This window comes from Canis aureus, chromosome 24 (assembly GCF_053574225.1).
Source record: "Canis aureus isolate CA01 chromosome 24, VMU_Caureus_v.1.0, whole genome shotgun sequence".
NCBI classification, from domain to species: domain Eukaryota; kingdom Metazoa; phylum Chordata; class Mammalia; order Carnivora; family Canidae; genus Canis; species Canis aureus.
Window position 1 is genome coordinate 26,720,058 of NC_135634.1, and position 23,116 is coordinate 26,743,173.

The 23,116-nt window shown below is 34.9% G+C and overlaps 1 protein-coding gene and 1 long non-coding RNA gene across 5 annotated transcripts in view; one reads left to right on the forward strand and one right to left on the reverse strand.

Annotated features, from left to right (window-relative positions):
* Positions 1 to 19,191, forward strand: part of LOC144295930 (disintegrin and metalloproteinase domain-containing protein 20-like) — a 159,723-nt gene extending 140,532 nt beyond the window's left edge. For all 4 annotated transcript variants that reach the window (XR_013363073.1, XR_013363076.1, XR_013363072.1 and 1 more), the window contains exons 3-4: positions 14,439 to 14,527; positions 18,839 to 19,191. The gene's annotated coding sequence lies outside the window, so the exon portion shown is untranslated. The remainder of the gene's footprint in view (positions 1 to 14,438; positions 14,528 to 18,838) is intronic.
* Positions 19,192 to 22,756: 3,565 nt separating this feature from the next.
* The window catches only part of LOC144296487 (uncharacterized), a 28,147-nt gene continuing 27,787 nt past the window's right edge, over positions 22,757 to 23,116 (reverse strand). Inside the window, exon 5 of the long non-coding RNA XR_013363592.1 lies at positions 22,757 to 23,028. This is a non-coding gene — a long non-coding RNA (uncharacterized LOC144296487). The remainder of the gene's footprint in view (positions 23,029 to 23,116) is intronic.

Here is a 23,116-nt window from a genome sequence, read left to right on the forward strand (position 1 = left end):
AGAGAATGGTCTAGTTTCATTCTTCTGCATGTGGCTGTCCAATTTTCCCAGCACCATTTATTGAAGAGACTGTCTTTTTTCCAGTGGATAGTCTTTCCTGCTTTGTTGAATATTAGTTGACCAAAAGTTGAGGGTCCACTTCTGGATTCTCTATTCCGTTCCATTGATCTATGCTTTTCGAATTTTAAAATACATACAGATCGCCTGGGGATCTTTCAAAATGCAGATTCTGATTCAGGTCTGGATGGAGCCAGTGATTCTGCATTTTTAACCAGTTTGTAGGGGATGTTCAAAAACCATTAAGAAAGAGTGGCCTGGAACAGTTGATTAAAATGGAACAATGATTAATTCTGCTACCTGCTCAGGATGGATAAATAAAAGAACAAATTCTAAAGTAAAACGGTGTGTAATTGTCAAATAGCCATTTTTTATATATGAGCCAAACAACTCTCTCTACCTGCTACCAGCTAGTGTTGTATTCCTTTTAGATTCAAAATTTAAGTTTGAACCATTTTATCAGGAATGACAAAGATGCTAGTCATAAACCAACTGATTGCCATAAATGTTTTTTTTATTTCTACGTACCTCGTCTCAGATTTTTTCTTAAATTCTTTTTGTCATAACTTTCTAATTCACTGATAGACAGTGGGTACCCATTTTTCTTGGGTCTAAGTCACTTTTATTTCTTTGATTGATTTCATGTTCTCTGTGCTTTCTTCAAATGCTTTCCAACTAAATGTACTAATTTCCTGCAATCCCCTGTGCTTTGGCTTCCATCCCAAAGCAGCAGTTGCTCCCGGTTTACAGCATAGCCTTGACTTAGGAAGCTGAAATTCTTTTAGTATGTCACTGCAAGTGACCATTCTACAATCCATGAAGCATAGAAACTTTTTCTTTTACTTCCTTGGAATGACAATTTTTTTTACCATTGTTGAAATTGTCTTCCCATTGAGATCAGCATAGAAGGGTTTGCTCTACCTTCACATCAGTAAAAAATGTTCTCTATGAAATTTTTATTCATCTTCCATTTATAACAAAATGGTTACTGTAGCAACGCTAGAGTTATTATCCACAGCACATACTGTGTAATCAGTATAAAAAAGAACATTAAATTGATGTTTATATTTCAGGTTAAGTATGATCTACATTTAAAGATACTGATTTTATAGAAATAGTTTGCAAAGGCTTCTTTCAAGATGATTCCACATCACAAGCTGTGGATGATTCAACTAAGGAAAAAAAAAAGCTAAGAGCTCATGGAAATTTTTAGTTCCTTGTACAGAAATTGTACAGAACTTAAGGTATTACTTTTTCTTTTTTTTAAGGAAAAACACTTTCACCCATGTTTTTTGTATGCTGTAAATATCAACATTAATTTAATGTTTAAAATAGGTAATTGATATATGTCCCTCATGGCTTCAACAGGTTTTAATTAGAATGCAAATGAAGGAAAAATATCAGATGTGCATGCTTTTTGAAAATATTTTTGATTTTTAATTTAGTTGATTTTTAAAATGTTAAACCAATTCAGTGGTGACAACCTGAATATGACATTTTGTGTCTAAATGTCTAAATGTCTAAATAAACTGCAACTAAACAGATCCAACTCCTGAAAAATAAACTGTAATGAGAAAATGAAAAAGAATGTCTGATCAACTCTTTTCTTACTTTTCTCAAGTTTCAACTTTCATTTGGTTGGCAACAGCTGAGCAGTATTCTATCCATGAAGAGCATTCATGCAATTTAGATGAGATAAAATAAGAATATAAGAAAATCTTTTTTGTTTGAATATAATTTTATTTCCTTTTATCTATATAAGTATGTTTCACCAATAAGTACTGATTATAATTCTTTTATGAACATATTTTGGAATTCAGCACAAATAGTTCTATCTGCATATGAAAGAGAATAAACTTAAACTTCTACTCTGAAAATTCACCTTGCAAATCAATCCCTTATCTTGAAATTTTTATTAAATAAATATAATCTATCAAGAGTATATAGTATTATTATTAATCAAATATTCCTTTAAATCGTTATTTATATTTTTAGCCCATAGTGTCTCTGTTAAAATATAACTTGATATTGTTTGATGGTTCGAAGTCACCTCAAAGCTTCGTATTTCGTTGTTATCACTATAGGCATCAATTACTATCATGCTTCAATATAGAGTAGTGCTGAGAGTTCTGGGTGATAGGATACTAGAGAGATAAGCCTTATATTGTACTTTTGAGTGGAGAATGATCCAGCAGGGCATCTTGATCTATGAAATTTCTAAGAGAAAGATACATCCATCTCCACTTTAAAGTTTTATTATCTCAGCCTTGAGAGAAGGCCTTGGTTACCTAAGGCACACAGAATCACTACGTAAAATATATTACAGAGCTATAAGATTTGTTACTATTGTGTATAGCTTAAAGACTTTCAGGGGTGTCTTCAAAGGCACTACCAATAACAAAATATCTCCTCATGGGAATGAAAGTCCCATTTTCTAGAACCTCTCTTTAGCTTGACCAAAGTAAAATGAAACAAAATACACACATACACAGACACCACAAAGAGGGAAATATTCAAGCCACTACTGTAATAAACATAAATTTTATTATTAGAAAATAATCAGTCACATTTCTAAGTTTTGGGGAAAAAATAAGACTTGTAACAAGAAAAGTTTAATTGTTATGGGGAAGAGAGAAATTTCTAACTACTTTCTACTAGTAAGATTAACTGGTAAAGCACATGAGGAATCTTAAGATGAGGAATCTTATTTTGGGGTGGCACTAAGTAGGGGAATATATTAAAGAATGGAATTGAGATAATAGTTAAATTTTGTCAGTTTAAACTTTTTTAAGTGATAAACTTCTTTCACTTTGACCTAGTAGAGCATCGCAGATAGAAGGCAGACCTAAGGGCAAGCCTTCTGACAATCTGGTGCTGACTCTAGCCTATATTCTACAATAATTTTATAATGAGCTATAAAGCATAGGACATAGTCAATCTTGGCTTCTATAACAAAATACCACATACTAGCTTATAAACAATAGACATTTATGCCTCAGTTCTGGAGGCTGAAAGTCAAAAATCAGGTGCCTGCACAGTCAGGTTTTGGTGAAAGCCTTCTTCCATCTTACAGACTGCTAACTTCTCACTGTACCCTCACATGGTAGAGAGCAGAGGAAGTAAGCTTTCTCCAACTCCTATAAAGGTCCTAATCCCATTCTTGAGGGCTCCACCTTCATGACTTTATCTAAATCTTAATTGCTTCCCAAAGACTCCATCTTCTGGAAAGATGACAGAGTCCAAAACACTAGGATTCTCTCTTCCCACTTAAATAATAATTTCCTAGTATAATCTTTCTAATACAACTATTTTGGAATTCTGGAATCTGTTGGAGGCTTATAATTTACAGGGGAAGTCTTAGACAATAAAGTGTGGTTGATTGCATTCAGTTTAATCCCTCAGCTCCATGGCAGGCAGCTCTTAATACATTCCAGGGACAACTTGCATTCAGCTTGAGGGAACCAAGTTGGGCTTTAAAAAACTCTGTGTTCTCCAAATATTAAGGATCTGTAGCTTATTGCTAATTAGTCCTTCTGATGCCAGAGATGCATACTGAGAGATGGTAGCCATTTGTCTTATACCTTCCCCATTTTTACAAGTCCCTACCCCCCATGCCAGCTGAAGTCATTCCCAGAGGACTTAGAGGAGCAGCACCCCTTCTCCAGCCTACAACAATACAAACAATCACACAAATCAAAAATCAACAAAACAACAAAACACAGTCAACCCTGGGAAAGAGGAAAATCTGATTTCCAGTTACCATATTATTAGACACAAATGCCCAGTTTTCAACAAAAACTCACAAGGCATACAAAAAAATAGGAAAATATGGCCTATCAGAGGAAAAAAAAAAATCAATCAACAGAAACTGCCCCTGAAAAAGATCTGATCTAAAAAATAAAAACTTCAAAACAACTGTCTTAAAGGTGTGTCATGAGCATGCTATGAAGGCACACACACACACGAGTTATGTCTTTCCTCAATGCCAGGTTTACTCAATTATAAAGCAAAATTGAGTCACAATTTTAAAGCAAGTTGGGGATTCCAAACTCAGTGATGTTTAACCATGTAATTAAACTTGGCTTCTTACACAGCACACACAGCAGAACAGAAGACAAACCACACAACAAATGAGATAACAGAAGGGTGCAGGAAGTTAATGAACCAAATGCAAAGTCAGTCTGTGGGCGAGCAGTTGAGATAAGGCCTCGGTCTGGTCTGGGTCAGCTCTTGGCACTTACTGCTTATTATGTTCAAGCAGTGAAGGATCTAGGTTCTGTTCAGAGGTCAATCCAGCAGAGCCTTCAGCAGCAGTTGCCTTTAAGTGGTCAGACACAGAGGGGTCAGGTCTGAAGAGTCTAACAGTTTGCTGCCAAAATCCTCCCCTTTCAAAAGGGATTTAATTGGTTTCAGGCCCCTATAGACCTCCTCTGGTTCTGCTCGTTATCATTTCTGGAATGTCAGCTGACACTGGTCTCAGGGATATCTCCTAGCTGCAGTGCCCTTTGTGGCTTGCATCGTTGCTTGACACAGGCTTCTGCTTGACATGAGAAACTCCATTTTGCTCTCTACAAGATGTTCGAAGAACTAAAGAAAAATGTGAAGAAAGTCAAGAAAAATGTATGAAAAAAATGAAAATAACATAAAGCTTAAGAAAGTCTGAAATGAAACAACAACAAAAATCCTGAGCTAAAAAAGTATGAGAACTGAAATTAAAAACTCTCTGGAGGGAGTCAAAGGCACATTTGGGCAGCAGAAGAAAGAATCAGCAAAACTTGAAGATAAAACTATGGAAATGATCAAATCTGAGAAACAGTAAAAAAAAAAAAAAAAAAAAAGACTGAAAGAAAGTGAGCAAAACTTAAGAGATTCATGGTGCACGATCAAGCAGACCAACATATGCATTAAAGGTATTCCAGCAGGAGAGGGAGAATATTTGAAGAAATAATAGCTGAAAATATGAATATAAATATCAAAGAAGCTCAAGACATTCCAAGTAAAACAATCTCAAAGAGACCCACACCAAGACATATCATAGCCAAATATTGGAAAGACAAAGAAATAATTTTGATGGGACATCTGGTGGCTCAGTCAGTTAAGTGTCTCCCTCTGGCTTAGGTCATGATCCTAGGGTCCTGGGATCAAGTCTTGCATGGGGCCCCCATCTCAGCGGGGAGTCTACTTCTCTGTCTCCTTTGGCCTCTCCATCCCCCAGTGGTGCTTCCTATCTCTTTCAAATAAATAAAATCTTTAAGAAAAAAAAAAAAAAGCAATAATCTTGAAAGTAGCAAAAGAGAAGTGACTCACTACCTAAAAGTATTCTCACTAAGGTTATCTGCAGATTTCTTATCAGAAACTTCAGATAGTAGGCCAATATCAACAGATTGAAAGTGCTAAAAGAGAAAAACTTAAACATGTTCATACCTCACACAGACTTTTCTATTTTACATATCTTAGATCCACTCTCCACCCTTCTCCTCTCACACATGGAATACATTAGTGTCTCTGTCTCCTCGGGTGCCACCAATGATGAGTAGTGGAGCGAAATGGAGAGAGAAAAGAGTAAGGACAGGTTTTAGTCTACTGTCTTCTTCCTCAGTGATATCCAAGGATGGGAAGATCCTTCTACATGGTTCCCTCTCCACAACAACTGTCTCCAGCCCTTGCTTCTTCAGGAATGAGTGTCAGGATAATGTACTATTCCTTATAGTTTTCTACAGTCTTGTACATAATGCTTTCATTAACCCAAAGGACCTACTTAAAATATGCCATCTATTTCCAGGCAGGACAACAATGGATAAATTCATTTATCTTATTATTCAGAGGGTATATTCCAGTTACTAGAATTTATTTATGCATCATTTAATTGGCTATAAAATATTGCATGGGATTTGTACCACAGTTTCCTCTATTTCCCCTTTGAGACACTTAAGTAGTTTCCAGTATTTTAATCATAAATAATTCGATGATCAACTTATTTGTGCTTAAGGCTTATACTTAGACTAGTTTCCTTTGATTTAATTCTCCCATTAAAACTACCAGGTAAAAGAGTATGAATAATTTAACATACTTGGCTCAGATTGCCAAATTGCTTTTCCATATGTTTTGGTAATTTATATTTCCAACAAAAAGCATCAAAACACTGGTTTTGTAGGGTTATTGACAGTTTAGAGCATTATTTTAATAACTAATTTTATATAACTATCACTCTTAATATATTATATACTAAAAATATAGCACTGATATCACCCTGTATCATTTATAAACTGTCTCTTCATGGAAAGAGTGACTAAGCTTATTGAAAGATATGCAGATAAAAATACCTTCCTAATAGAGGGGACAAGAGCTGATTAAGATCACAACTTGGATAAATTATGTAAGGGTGAGCTAAGTGTTGAGAAAGGAGCCATCCTCCAACTGTTGTTACTCCTTGGGTTTACCCAATTAATGCCCTAGGCCTGGAACATTCCCTTTATGGAAGATTAGTGCTGAGCTATTGCTCAGCTTCAGACATAAAAATTACCACTAGCAATGTGGAGATCTTTTCTGACTTATATTAGAGTGGATTCAAATGAGCACCTGGAAGGAACAACTTCTGATATTTAAAAGATTTGTGAAGATGCGAATTGAAAGGAAAAAAAATGTAGATCACTTCAAGTAATTTATAAATGAGTTGGTATTAAAGAAACTGTGGAGCCAAGAAAGATTTTAAGATGAGAGATATTACTGTTTACTTGAATGTTAATGTTAATGATCTAATAAGGAGGGGGAAAAAAACCTGATGATGCAAGAAAGAGAGGGAGAATCCTAGGAGTGCAGCCTTTGAAAGGATCTGTGATGAAATCAAGTGAATACAGGTAGTTCATCTGCAAGGACAGAAAAGAAAGCAGAAAAGGTATGGATGCCAATAGGTAGGCATATTGGTGAGAGAATGGAAATTCTCTGCTGTTCACTTGTATAATCTTAGTGATTACATTTAAGAAACAAAAACAAATAAGCAAGGAAAAGAGAGAGAAAGAGAGACCAAGGAACAGACTCTTAACTGTGGAGAACAAAGTGATAGTTTCCAGTGAGTAGGTGGGTGGGGGGATGGGTGAAAGAGGTGATGGGGATGAAGGAGTGCACTTGTTGTGATGAGCACTGAGTAACGTATAGAATTGTTGAATCACTACATTATACACCTGAAACTAATATATGTTAACTATACTGGAATTAAAAGTAAAAATTTTTAAAAATGAGTTAATCAGCCCTGAGTATGTGGAGAGAGGAGGTGCAAGGAATTTATGGACATATTCCTCAAGAAGATAATCAGACACAGCAGAACAGAGATATCAATGAAGAAAGCAGAGACAAGCATGAGGCCAAATACCAGGAAAAAGCCATCCAGTGAGAAAGAGACTGAAAAATCTCAGTTCTCACTAGATGATGAGGATAATGTACCTGGAATATAAACAACATTTGGGAAGTTTGCAATGGTTTTCATTTGAAATTTTTAGACTGCTGGAAATTTTAAATTTTCAAAGTATAAATTTGATATTTGAAACTTACATTAGGGGAGAAAATCCCTTTATCTTTGTTCGAAGTATACATATGATTAATTGTACCTGTTCAGTATTAAAAGCTATATTATACTGTAAATGTGGGGAAATCCATTTAGAAAATGTTAAACTTGAGGCACCTGATGGCTCAGTTGGTTGAGCAGCTGACTCTCGCTTTCAGCTCAGGCCATGATCTCAGGGTTGTGGGATTGAGCCCCATGTCTGGCTCTGAGTTCAGGGTGAAGTCTGTTTGAGATCCTCTTCCTCTGCCCCTCCTCCTGCTCAAGTGCTCTCTCTCTCTCTCTCTCTCTCTCTCAAGTAAATAAATAAAATAAAATAATTTTTTAATGTTAAACTGCTTTTCCAGACATGATAGTTTGGCATCTTTTCTTTTTCTTTCTTTTCTATTGTGAAAAGATTACCACCATCTATTTGATTAATACGTGTTAGCATATTTTCAGTTACTGTCTGCATGTTAATGTGGAAATGATTAAAAATGTTGATTAAAAATATCTCTACTGTTTAAATCAACCTTTCCTCTTTTCCAATACTGTGGGTTTTGTGCATAGTTTTGCCAAACCTTGGTTTTACCTGGTTATTCATTTCTCAGTTGGTAGGTTTTGGAGAAGTAGAGTGTTTTTATGGTTATGGTAGATAAATGTTACCTCAAATAAAAAATATTTGCAGTTATATAAAAGACCAAAATCTTTTTAGTTTTATGTAGTCCTGTTTGTTTATATTTACTTCTGTTATTTTTTTCTTTTGTTGTCAAATCCAAAAAATCATAGCCAAAACTGATATAAAGAGGCTTGCTGCCTATGTTTACTTCCAGGAGTTTTATGTCTATGTGCAAGTCTTTGATACATTTTGAGTTAATTTTTGTGGACAGCATAAAATAGTCCAGTTTGGTTCTTTTGCATCTGGTTGTCCCACATTTCCAACAAATGTCTTGTAAACACTAAATTTTCCTCACTGTATATTCTTGGCTCTTTGTCAATAATTAATTTGCCATAAAGGTGAATTCTGGACTTATTTCTGGGCTCTCTATCCTGCTCCATTGATCTCTCTGTCTGTTTTTCTGCTAATACCATACTATTTTGATTATTGTAATTTGGTAATATATTCAAACCAGGAAGCATGATGCCTCCAGTTTTCTTCCTCCCCAAGATCACTTTGGATATTCAATGTGCATGGTATTGCCACATTGATATAGTTTTAAAATAAGTGAAAAAAATTTTATAAGTATATTCCTATATGGAAAACTTTTATAAAGAAATGAAACCTGGGAATACTAAACCCCAATTCAGGACAGTGTTTGGTTAAAAAATGTGGTAGAGAAAAGAAATCCAGTGTAGAATGATACATTAGAAGGTTAACTTTGTCCCTAATAGTGTTGTTTCTCTTTAACTCCATTAAAAAACACATCAAAGATGGAAATTATTTGGGAATTATCTTTAAAATTGAGAATGCAAATGACATAAACATTGAAAACTTACCATGATAATGTTAATAATAGTACTACAAATAGCGAAAATTATGAGAAACTAGGTAAAATTGTGTAAAGACACTAAATTACACATAATTTCTCAGTAAACTATATAAAATTAAAATTTGGTATTATAATAACTTGCATATTTTTAAATTTAGAAGATAATTTATTTGTTAATATCTTATTGGTATTATTAAAACTGTATTAAAATTTTGCTGATAATATGCACTTATAGACATTTTAGTAATACCTTCAATCACTATTTTGTTACGTTCAAGTAAATTTATGTTTAATATTTTTAATTAAAATTAAGTATAATTCCATATAAATTCTTTATTGTAAATCCATATGTCTTTCCCATTCTATTAGAATATATGAATAGACATAAGCATAGAGTGAAATTCATTTAAAACAAATAAATGCTACCTCTGGTGTTGGAATTTGAGAGTTACCTTTTCTGCTTTTCTATTGCTTAATTTTTTTATGAACATGAAATATTTTTAAAATGTTAGTCATTATTCTAAATTCTATTTTAAATTCAACATATAATTGCTGAAATCTGCACCTTTATTCTAAATGTTGTTTTAAATTCAACATATAATTGCTAAAAACAAAAACAGAAAATAGAACATAATAAAAAATTTAGACCTATAATATTTTGTGTTATGAATGCTTCTTCAAAAATACACATAATCAGGGTACTTGAGTTTTTGAAACATAAAAAGTAGGATCTATTATATTTGTGGATTCCATTATATATAAATTTTACATGTATGTATATAGGTGTTTATTTGTGTGTATGTATAGCCGCATAAAACACTATATAAATACATAAATGTTTATATATATTAATTTATATATCTACATATATAAATAAATATAAAATATTCAGCAGCATCCTAAAAACTATAAGGCAGACAAAAATGCCTGTAACTGCATCCATCTTTTAAATCAAAGAATAAATCCTGGAGCAATACTCTGAAAATACAACAAATAAAGTGTTCAAAATGGTTCAACTTTAAACTACTTTATAGAATGCCAGCTTCAGAGAAGCCTTGTCATCATTATAAGAACAACTTCAGCCAAACTATATAACATATATGATATCTCAAACCAACCTTACCTCATGAATATAAAGGCTGAATAGCATTATTTGCACAATCTCAAAGAATTCCCACTAGATAACAAATGGACTATTGACGCTGCAGAAGCACCCTGTGGGTTTGCAAAAGCCTTCACAATGAATATTTTCCTTAGTGTGGGAAGAACAAGCCTGAGCAAGACCTTTAAATTCAACAAATGGCAAAAATGTATATTCTAGTTCACTGTTAATACAGGACATTTCCTGACTCATAATTTAAATTAGGCCTTCTTTTTACTTATTACATGTATATATATGGCTACAATTGTTTCTTTAATACTGAGTTCATTTCCTTCCACATCAAAGCGTTTTCCCTATTTATAAATTGGTTTCTGAGAAATTGCCTTCATTATTATGTGCGGGTCTCTAGGGGATATGTTCTGTGCTAAATTATATGTAAATATACGTGTATACCAAGGTGTGTGGAGATGACTCTACTGGTTCATTTCAGTCCAACAGTAGCACAACTGTGAATTGGTCTCTGTCCACAGACCACCTAGATGCCCACCCATTTTTAAGGATCTTAAACGTGTCTGAGGCTATTGAAAGGAATCTTCACCGTTGCTCTTATACCAAGGGTGAGAGTCCAAACACAATTATAGAGTTATGGGGAAGCATCCTTATTGCACATTAAGAGGTGCTATACTCCCTATTTTTGATGAAACTTCCATATGAGATGCCGACAAGAGGACAATTAACCGAGTTCCCTGGCACGGGCAATTTCAGGCACTAACTCAAACACTGGAGCAGTTAAGACATTGATAATAATTGTCGTGTGTTTGCCTTGCACTGTTGGTGGATGTCACTGTTTGAGCATTTCCCTGCTGATTCTGTTTGTGTTAACGTGGCTCTGGCAGGCACTGGGATTATCTCTGAGCCCCAACCACATGTGACCCTCTTCAAGTCTCCCCCACCTTTCCTCGTAATCATCCCCATCCTCATATATTTTTCTAAATGTTTCCATCTTTAATTTTGGCTTCAATTTTGAGATCCACAAGCCAAAGTTTTATAAATCTTGCTCCCAATTTCCTCTGTGATCATTCTATCTTTGGGAGTTTGGATAACCCCTCAACCAATCTGTTATATATTTGTTCAGAAAAAAAAAAGTTAATGTACAAAATATTTTAACACCATTTACAATCCATAAAGTAAGCCATCCTTCATGTTCAGTAAGAACACCTTGTTCTTTCTACATGTGTCTTTAATATCTGTAACTCAAGGGGCATCTGGGTGGCACAGTCAGTTATATGTCTTTCTATTGACTTCTGCTCAGTTGGTGATGTCAAGCCTGGAATTGCCTGGAGTAGGGCTCCATGCTCTGTTCCTTTCCCTCTCTCTTGGCCCTACCCTCATTTCTGAGCTTGTTCTCTGTCTCTCATTCAAATAAATAATTCTTTTTTTTAAGATTTTATTTATTTATTCATGAGAGACACAGAAAAAGAGAGCAAAGACAAAGGCAGAGGGAGAAGCAGGCTCCATGCAGGGAGCCTGATGCAGGACTCAATCCCAGGTCTCCAGGATCACGCCCTGGGCCAAAGGCAGGCATTAAACCATTGAGCCACCCAGGGATCTCCCCTTACTCAAATAAATATATAAATCTTTTAAAAAATAATATCTGTATCTCAATATAGGAAGTAATACACAGAAATCTCTTTTCTTTTTTTTTTTTTTTAGAAATCTCTTTTCTGAAGAGTAGGGTATTTCATTGATATTTAAAGGTAATCAGTTGGTGATTTCACTTGCAATAAACATTAGATGATCCTGGGTAATAACCATACAAATGGTATCTGTATACAGTTTTGCTCCCTTTAAACACTTCCCCACACTGTACCCAGACAGTTTTTTTCTGAAATACAAATTTGTTCTTACTGGCCCTTCCTTTTGCTCTTATGATTTTTTTAAGATTTTATTTATTTATTCATGAGAGACACAAAGAGAGAGGCAGAGACATAGGCAGAGGGAGAAGCAGGTTCCCAGAACCCCAGGATCCAAAGGCAGATGCTCAACCATTGAGACACCCAGGTGTCCCTGCTCTTAGGATCTTGATCCAACTAACTATTTATATGACCTAAAATGTCTCACAAGGTGTTTCTCCTGACTCCCTCACCAACTTCATCCTACACTCTATCCTGTGACTCTCTGACCTCCACCTGTATGAGACTACATCATAAGACCTATTGTTACTGGGCTATTATAAGTGCTGGTTCTCCCCGACTGAAACACTTCCCAAACCCACCCACTCTCACCACCTCTTCTCACTTTTTTGGCACTGTTGGCAAGGTAGACAAGAAATATCTGTGATGTGTAATTTATAAGGCAAGTGGACAAAATTGACATTATCTGCAACTATCTCCAGGATCAAAAGGCTAGATGGTGGACTTGAACTCTAAGTTCTATAGAAGCATTTCCACCAACTACAAATTTGCCAAGGCAGGAGCCAATGAATGCTCCCCATTCCTTTCTCAGAATGAGATGGGCATATCCACATATATGTTGCTTTTAAGTATATAAATATATGTATTATACATGCATATGTGTATACACATAACATATGTACATATATATACACAGATATGTATTTATATACAAAGGTAACTACTGTAAAAGTAACAAAAATTACCTGAAAATCAGAAACTGTTGTCACTTAACTTCAGTAAGTACCAATACTGCATTAGAAGGACCAATCTGCCAACATGATACCTATGTAACATATACATTATTAATGAAAAAGCTTTTAACATAGAAATTCAATGCTCTCTTCCAGGAAAAAAAGATAGGGAAAAAAAAACAGACTTTCTAAAAAATCTCATTTCATTTAGGGCTATTGACATTTAGGCAAAAGATATGCTCCTACACTGAAAAAAATGAAACATTTTAATAGTGCAAAGCTATCTGTATCATTTTAATAATTGCATTACTCAATAAATCTAAGAAAGCTAAAAGAGAATAAATTCAAATATAGTATTTATTTAATAAAAAAACTAGCTTTCAGAGAGAATACTGAATCATTATAAAGCTTGCAAGCAGATCCATGAATTTGAAAGTAATATCTCTGTAAAGAATAAATAACATATTGAAATTTTTTAAATGCCAGTGCCTTTTATTTTCCTATGTTGCTTACAGAGCATTTTTTAATGTAATTGTCATCAACTTCTGATTTAATTTGTCGCTTTCATCTCTCCTGACCATGCCATCACTTAAACTCATATGTATTTTACAATTAATTTTTTTTCTCTTGGCCTCAATAGGACTGGTATCTGCAACGATCTAGTCTTTTTAACAGTTTTGACCATACTGGTTGAACATTTCTTATAAATTACTAACCATCTGGATTCAAGATGAGGTATTAATAATGTTATGCTTTGGTAATAGAAGCATACTTTACCATATCTGAGTTGGTTTTTAAACACATATTTAGGGACGCCTGGGTGGCTCAGTAGTTGAGCGTCTGCGTTTGGCTCAGGGTATGACCCTGGGGTCCTAGGATCGAGTCCCACATCAGACTCTGCCAGGGAGCAGGCTCCCTCTCCCTCTGCCTATGTCTCTGCCTCTCTCCCTCTCTAGGTCTCTCATGAATGAATAAACAAATCTTAAAAACAACAAAAAAAACCCCCCACATATTTAGCCAAAATAGCAAAGTGCATACAAATCAAATCAAAATCAAAATACCAAAACACATGCAAATTAATGTTGTTGAAAAAAATATCAAGTGGAAAAAACAGGAAGTAATTAAAACACATGGAGTAAGATTTTAAGTGATTGTAGAGAGATTTACTTCTAGAACACTGCTGGTTAATCACTTTCATACATGGTTTGGACATCCAAATTCTGATTTTAAAATGTTATTTATTTATTTGAGAGAGAGAGTGCACATGCATTGATGGCAGGCCAAGTGTAGTGGGCAGAGGGAGAGGGAGAAGCAGGCTTCCCCCAGAGCAGGGAGCCCCACATGGGGCTCAATTCCAGGACTCTGGAATCAAGACCTGAGGAGAAGGCAAATGCTCAATGGCTGAGCCACTCAGGAGCCCCTCAAATTCTATTTTTATCCAATAAATTTTACTTCATAGACTCCAAATATTTTTAAATTATTATAATTAAGTACAAGTAAATCTGGGTCTTTTTGTTGATTTATCAGTATTACTAAATTTAAAACTTGTTTATATATTTAAACTCTTCATTTCAGTATTGAAATGTGCTTTTCCTTTTCCTTCAGACCTTGACCTTCTGACATTTCACAGAGTTTCAGACCTTTGTCACCCACAGAATCCCAAGGGACGGCCACTACTGTCTCCTCTCTCCCCTGTAAGTGAATTAAACATATTCTTAAAAGGATATTTTAGTTCTTGTCTTAGAAGGATTTTTTAAATATGTGTTTAAGCCCCAGGACAACTGATTTCCAGAAAACTTGTTGCTTCAAGACTTATAAAGATAAAGGATTAGACCCTTAAATCTACAATTTCGAAATCTGCATGTAATAAGCCATTTGACAGGAGTAAGAAGATCTGATACATCACTCCAGCTCTACATAGTATCTTATGAGGTAGCTTAGGTCAAGTATTCTATACTCTGAGCTTTAAAACAGAGTTGAAGGGTGCCTGGAGGCCTCAGTCAATAGAGCATATAACTCTTGATCTTGGGGTTGTGTGTTTGAACCCCACATTGGGTGTAGAGATTGCTTAAAAATGAAATCTTTAAAAAAGAAAATGAGTTGACGATCCTTGAGACACTGTTCTTTGTTCCTCTTGAAAATGATATAATATATAATGGGATAAAGCAAATAGATGTGTCTTATTGTGATAAAATGGATAAAAAGGGACAAGCTAGGTTAAAAATCATCTTTTAAAGTTTATAACCTATAGTCCCCACATTATCTGGAAGAAAACCCCAACATACTATGAGGTTTTATGAAGATTCCTGCCTCATTAAGTGGCCATACTCTGCTTTATGAGCTGCTGCTAACTTGGCCAGAGGCAAATGGATCAAAGTCCAAGGGAACTCAAATAAAGTGGATCCTCTAAATATGAAACACGGAGATTTTCACAGGTAATATAGAAGCACAGAAGTAAACAGACACAGAAGTGGGACATAATAAACAGAATTAGGTCACATTTCAAGAGTCAATGGAAAAATAAGGTGAACTCTGTGATATTAAAGGCTGTGCTGGGCTTGCATTCAAATTTTTATATTTGCTAGACAGCAAAAGTTGTTTCTAACCTGACACTATTCTGAAAGAAAAGAAATGGTATTTTGGATTTAAGATTTAAAAACAACTATGTGAAATAAAATGGCTCCATTTCAAAAGAAAATTGTTGATTGGCAGTGCACTCACGTCAGAGATTAGAGCTTTCTTCTTTAGTCACAATGGTTTCTTCAGGGTGGCAGAGATTAATTCTTTTTCTATGACAATCCATTAGTGTTAGGATGAAAAATTGCAAGTATACTCAAATCATGCATCTTCACCAAAACGGTTCATTATAGAGAATTTCAAGTTAATTCTTTAACTGGCCTTATTTCACCCCTCAGTGATTCCTATTCCCAAAAACTTGGCGAACCCATTCAATGTGAGACCTCATCAATTAGCACAGAATACTACATGAGGATATTTGGTGTTGAGAACTTGGAAATCAATAAAATAAATTCCAAGTTTCTATTGATACTAGAAATAATAATATAAGCATACAGTATGCTTATGCTGGGATGCTTGTAAGTTTAAATTAGTTTCTTTCCCAGAGTTAACTCTTAAGAAATATTTACATTCTCTAGCACTTTGTTTTCTATTTTTGACAAAATCAGTCATCAAGGACATTGGCATCCACTGAAGATTTTGTTTACAAATAGTTCGTGGTGTTTAAGTACCTCTGCTGCATAAATATGAGACAATCTTAACATATTCTTTTTATAACACCACAGATATTTCTCAATCTTTAAGCCTCTTGCCTCTCTCCAATCTGTCCAGTGGAGCTGAATTCCAACACAAGAATCCATAGTTTAATCAAAATAATTGGGTTTTGGGGGTGCCTGGGTGGCTCAGTCGGTTAAGCGTCTGTCTTTGGCTCAGGTCATGATCTTGGGGTCCTGGGATCCAGCCCCACATCGGGCTTGCTACTCAGCAGACAGTCTGCTTCTCCCCCAGCTCGTGCTCGCTCATTCTCTCTTTCCGTATCTCTCTCAATAAATGAATAAAATCTTAAAAAAAAAAAAAATTGGATTCCTGTCACAAATGGGTAATTCTGCCAAGAGTACACAAAGCAAAAGATATTACTGAATGTAACATACCACTAAAGGGCACAATTAGAAAGAAATAATTGTACTTTAAAAATGGGATACTCATGTTTCTCATAAACTCAGAAGTGCTCTGGTTTGTGACAACAAAGAGAAGCCCCAGATCAATATCTGCATATCAATATCTGATATGCAGATATTCCTGCATATCAAGGATGTCTCATCAAGTACCAAATCTTTCTGTTCTCATTTGCAACTATCCAGAAAATGTAAATATACAGGTAACTTAAAAAAGTATTTATAAAACCCAGAAATTTGGAAAAATCTCTTACCACAGAATACTATTTTTTTTATTAGGCACAGCTTCTACAATAACATAATATTGTTTAATCCCACACGATAATTTTTTATCCTTATATCTTTCCTAATATTTGTAAAAGGTAGAAAGATGAAGCACAGCTATAAAAATACCTCAATCCCACTAATGTGATAGACCCATGGTGGAATGTCCCTCCTCATCAAATCAGTATAATTATCTTAATATAATCAACAGAGGGTTTTTTCCATATGTTTAATAGAGGTTTCATTTTATAACTCCTTTCCCACTTTATAATTTCTGCCTGAATTTAAAAAAATAATCTATTTATTTTAAAGAAACTAATGCTCTCTTGAAGGAAAGTTGGTTGGATCTCATTGGCAAGCATATGAAATTTATTCAATTCTTACACATCTCATCTCTCCTAGAGAAGTAATAGTAAGCTTCTAATTTCAAAAATGTCCTTTTCTTATGAGATTCTTGCTTTCATGCTGAATACCTTTGGTCTTTTGAGGTTTAGTTGTAAATCCACAAATGAAAATAACAAAAAGTAGCTCATAATGGGATTTTATGTCATTTTGTGTTCTTATGTCCATTTTTGTCCTTCTAGAAATGACTATTCGATGAACATATATGAATGAAGAAACTAGGTGAACATAAATTTCCCACTGCTGAATGCTACGTGGGGTTCTAGATATATTTAGTTAAGAAGATATTCACCCAAAGATTCTCTTAATTTGAATTTGTTGTTTTCAGTTCGGAAGATATGCTCTTTGCCACCCTGGTTTAAACATGGTTCTAACTTTCTGAAAGCATACAAAATATTTCAGGAGTAAATGACATTTACTTCTAACTGTTTCGTGCTGCAAGAATAGCTGTAATTATTTCTTCTTTGGTAGTTCAAAACCCTGTCAACAGCTGGCTGAAAAAAAAAATCAATTACATCTTGATTTCAACTTTTCATCTTGGTATTCATTTATATAAATTACATTTCAAAAGAATATGCTTGTAATAAAAATAATGCCAGTGTCTAGATTTATTCTTTAGCTGATGGCTAATTAAATAAAACAAAGTTAATATTCACATATATTCATCAGTAAGGAAGAAAAAAGAATTAGAAAGCAGTCCCAGAGGAGAAGGCATGATCCTATAGACATGGGCATCAGCTCTGCACTACATAGCTGCTTAATGTCTAGCAAGAATATTCTTTCTGGCATATTCACTCACTTTTAAACAAAGCCAGGATGGGTTACATCCTCCCAAAACACCACTTCTAGTCTAATATTCAATATATTTTAAGTCAGGAAATTAAAGAGCATAAACCCAATTTGAACACTCTGGAAACGTACTTATAATGTGAGCCTAAACACCTGATCCACTGTGGATGATTCAATTTATATAGAGTGGAAGGAAAATGTCCCAGTAACTTTTCAGGCATGGTCATGCATTGATTAGTTCAAGGGTTTCATGCAGCGCATTGAAGAAATGGAAAGAGGCAAGATTGCTAGTGGTGGAATTCTGTAAGAACCTTCCATAAGTCCTTCCTGACTAAACAGGCTGTGTTATACATAGCTAGTTTAAAATAAATCCATGTTTTCAGTGTGGAGTCCATGATCAGCAAGGCCCAGACAGGTAGCTTAGGGGCTGAGCCTCCAAGTGAGTATACATACCTAACTTTGGCATCTTGCTGCTTACTTCTCGTCCTCAGAGAAAAGATTTGAGCTTTCAATATGTTTGAAAATTGTAGCATCCTGAGACAGAGACCTTGTTCTCATACACTTTGATATTTCTCCAAGATTTTAGAAGGTCCACCCCAACACAAGTAATTCCAAGCTTTTTGAGTCAGCTGTCCACTAAAATTTCCTAGCCTTCTTCTGCTGGGTAAAGTTGTGTCTGCAAAGCAGCTACTCTGACAGTCTTTACTTCTCTATCCCTCTCTCTGGGGAATTCCACGACGGCCATATTACTAATTCCGGCCAGTAGCACTGCAAATGGAAGTTGCATTTTGCACCTCGAGGCTGATATGGTTAAGAAGAGTATTTGCCTTACCCATCCTCTCTCTTTCCGTTTTCTAGCTAAGAGCAAAGGACTCCAATGTGCTAGGAGATGGCAAAATCACAAAAGAAAAAGAAGGTGGTTTTCTGAATCACCACGTGGATGGCAGACCTGACACAGCCCAGCAGATTGCCACATGCGGGAGGAATTAATTGTGTGTTATGTCATGGAGACGCAGACTGGTGATTTTTATAGCATTTAGATTTTCTTGAATCAAACACGATAGGCAAAGACACTTGAAGACAGGCTTTTCATATTTAGGTAAATTATTAAAAGAAACCCCAACTGATGTTTATCTTCATTCTGTAAATAACTTATTCTGTAGAGACCTTTCTTCTATTTGATGTGAATTAAAGAATTTAAAAAAAAAAAACCCTTAACTTATCTTGATATACATCTACTATTATACTTCATTTTTGTCTGCATTGCTTAATTTGTTATGTCCAGTGCTAAGTCAAGACACTTTGAACAAAGATGAAAATAACTGAAAAACCCATCCTTCATCCCTGGGAAGTCTACCCTGAGGTAGTCAGTTTTCTACCTATACAGTTAATGACCTCTGATTCATAGAATGTTGCTGGAGAATTGCTACAGTATCTCTAGGGAAATTTCTGATGAGGAACAGGAAAATCTGTGTTTATGAAAATGAGTATTTTTCTTAACTTATTATCACATCTCAAAACAAGATACAAGTGTTATACAGACAAGCATTGCAGGAAATGCCTTTTTTAAAATTTTGGGCTATATAATTAAAAAACTCCTTCAGGGACATCTTCCAAGTCATTAATTGAATAACAACAAAAATCTCAGTTTTAAAATGATTTGACCTTCAGTTATATGTCTGTTGTAATTCCTACCAGTTCCATGATCTGTGGCTGTGTTTTTCACTCTTTTATAATGCTAGCATTCCACAGATGCTATTTTCGGATACAAAGCACAGCTGTCCATTATCATTAACATTTCATCCAAATGCACAAAGATATGAATTGTGGGAAAGGCTTTTACAAAATTGGGACTTTTTTTCAATCTTAACATCTATGAAGTTTCAACCTTAGTGGCTCCAAAACAATAATAACTTTATAATTGTTGGAATTTCCTTGTGAACCAAGGAGAAATCAAAATTTCAAAATATGGGTAAACCATTCTCTCTACCAATATTTAAGAATTCATTTGAATATGTGTTTAGTGACCACTTTTCAAGATTGAGATGTCCAAGTAGAATACAGAATTCAAAAGCATAACTTTAGTTGCTAGTCTTCTTGTTGGGATATTGCCAAATAAAACAATAAACTTAAATGCACTTGTAAACACATTTACATTGAATGGGTCAACTGGTTGAACATTCCTAAGTATTACTATGTGTAATTGCTGTATTGTGTTTAAAAGCATAGAATCCTCCTAAAAATGTGCCATAATATTTAAATATTGTATTAGAAGAAATACATATAAAAATTGTTTAATGTGCCATTGGATTTACTGTATTTACTGAATATACATACTGTAAATTCTACTCCCTCTGCATGAAATGTTTTCTTCATTTTCTACTGCTTTATCAATCAAAATATACCAGATTTTTTACCATCTAATATTTATCTCTGAATTAAAATTGAGATTCATCTACTTCCTTCTATGATAGTGTTTAAGTTCCCACAACTTAGATCCTCTTGCACTTGACTCCACATCTTGTGACTGGTCTGGAAAATGCTAAGGGAGGTATAAATTTTAAACTGTCTCTGTATTTTCAGCCCAGCTAGCCATGTACACTGGCTTCTGTATTGTTCTGTGTGAGCAAACCAACACTTCGGACACCAGATCCCACAAGATCTTCATTCTGTCCCTTCTGTATGAACCCAGTCTTGTATGGCCAGTGATCCCATATGACTGGGCTTTGGGTCCTCCCATGTAAACTCTAGTTTCTACATGTGGGACTTTGCTACATGATACCAAAGTCTCTTAAATACTACCAACTACTGGTATCTCAAACATGATCTCCCTTGGTATTAGGTGGCTGAAGCTCAGCAAACCATCTGAGAACAAAAGATGAGATCAGGAGAATTGCAGAGAGCTTGGCCCTGACACTCCTGACCTGGTACATCAGCACCACAACTGTCTAACCTCAAACATCTCCTCATATGTGAGAATAAGCCTGATATGTTAGGCTATCATCCTCCTGCATCTGTTGCTGATAGCTAGGCACTACTATCATCAAACACAGTCCTAGAACATCTTGCTTTCCTCTGAAAACTGACATTTTCTCCCTTTTGCTAATCAGAGCAAAGCACTTAACCTCTTGCTCTGGCTGCCAGAAGTCTTAGTTCCAGATTTTCTTCTTAATCACAGCAATTGTGGCGATGACCTTTGGTGCTGAATCACGTTCTCTTATGCACTCTTAACTATTTTTCTCCTCTTGTTTCCATTATTATTCTTTCTTTCTGAAAACTCTCTATAACCTTCTTTGAAAACAGAAGACTTATGGATTTAATTTTCAATGGACTTATTTGCATTTCATTGTAAGAACGATATAAAATCACCCAAATGTGTAACTCTATCTTTTTTCTGGTTAACCCTCTTATTGGTCTTAATGGCAGGTGCCATTAATAATTAAACTAAAGAACTATATCAAGGACATATGCTTCACCAGGACCTGTTTCTGGAAGAGGGAGCTAAATAAGACATGTAGAGCCCTAATGCTTTTACAGTTTATAGGATCAAGTACAACTTATAAATAATTTGGTTAGTGACTTCATTTTTATCAGTAAGAACAATTAAGTGAATAATTAAACTGAGATCTAAGACAAGGTTACTTTAAATTGACTCTGACTATCAAATACTTGAAAAATAAAAATGAAAGCTTTTTATTTTTTTGCCAAAGACTTCAGAAGATAGAGCATTCACTTTTATCATGATTTTTTCTTTTATCTTAATTTCACTTTTGTCTCATCAATGCTAATGATTTTGGTATAGCATCAGTGAACTCACATCTTTGTTAATATTCAGTGCCATTTGATTCCAAAGATAAAAATTGAGAACTGTACTTACTGAAATTCATTTTAAGAGAACTATCTGAACTGGTGATCTATACAGAGACAGCATTTTCTGCCTACTTTGTTATTTGAAATGTACCCATGAAGTCAGAATATACCTAAAGGGAAAATTTGTTCTCCAGAGTAATAAAATGCTATATTTGAAAATAGGGCAGTAAATATAAACTGAATAAATGCACAAATAAAAATGCAGTGTTATTAGGAAAAATTAAACAAAACATAGCAGTTAATCCAGAATCCAAATAAGCAGATAATATAAAGGGCCAGAGGTTGTATCTTAACTTTAACCTGTGTAATGATAATATTGATAAGTATGCTATCAGTATAATGCAGAGTCCTTGGATTTCTTTGGATTTATCAAACCAAAATTAAGTTAAATTGAGCTCTTTAACAAGTAGTGAGAAGCATTTCTTAAGAAGTTCCAAAAATTTAATTTTTTTTTGAAAATCGGTAATTCGTGTCACAAATACTTTTCAGCAAACCAGAGTATCAGTTCTAGAAACCATCATCTTTTTTTCTTTCTTTTTTTAAGTTTACAGTAAGGGGAGCACCTGGGTGGCTCAGTTGGTTAAACATCAACACTTGGTTTTGCCTCAGGTCATCTAGGCAAATCCTAGGACCCAACCCTCAGTTGTGCTTTACTCTCAGCTTGGAATCTGCTTAAGATTCTCTCTCCCTCCCCCTCTGCCCCTCCTGCTCATTCTCTCTCTCCCAAATAAATAAATAAATCTTCTTAAAAAATAAAAAGTTACAGCAACCATAACACTATTTTCCCATCTCCAAGAAAATCACTTTTCTTTTTAATATTAGGTGCTTTTTTTTCCCCATTATAGTGGCCACAGTTATTTCTAAACAGGCCACAGTTATTTCTAAACAGTAAATTACTTACATGAACACTTGCTTGCCTCTTCTCAGGAGATGAGGCCAATGTCCACCACAGCTTCTTAGGAAGCACGGTTACCTAGACTTTTAGCCACCTTTGCATCTTGCACCACAGAAATAGCAATCAGTGGATTGCTGAGGATGTACTCACACTTAGTCCTTAGGTGAGCAAAGCCTCTCTGGCACTCTCTCAGCTAGGGACAAACTAGCAGCCCTCAATGTTCTGATGCTGAATAGGCAACTGCAGTACATATTGAACTGGAGGCAGGTGAAACATTCCACTCCTAGAAAAGAATAGAATGTGGAAAACATCCTGTTTAGTATAGTGTGGTGAAAAGCGCATAGGACCTTGGAGAGGACCAAGTTTGTTTT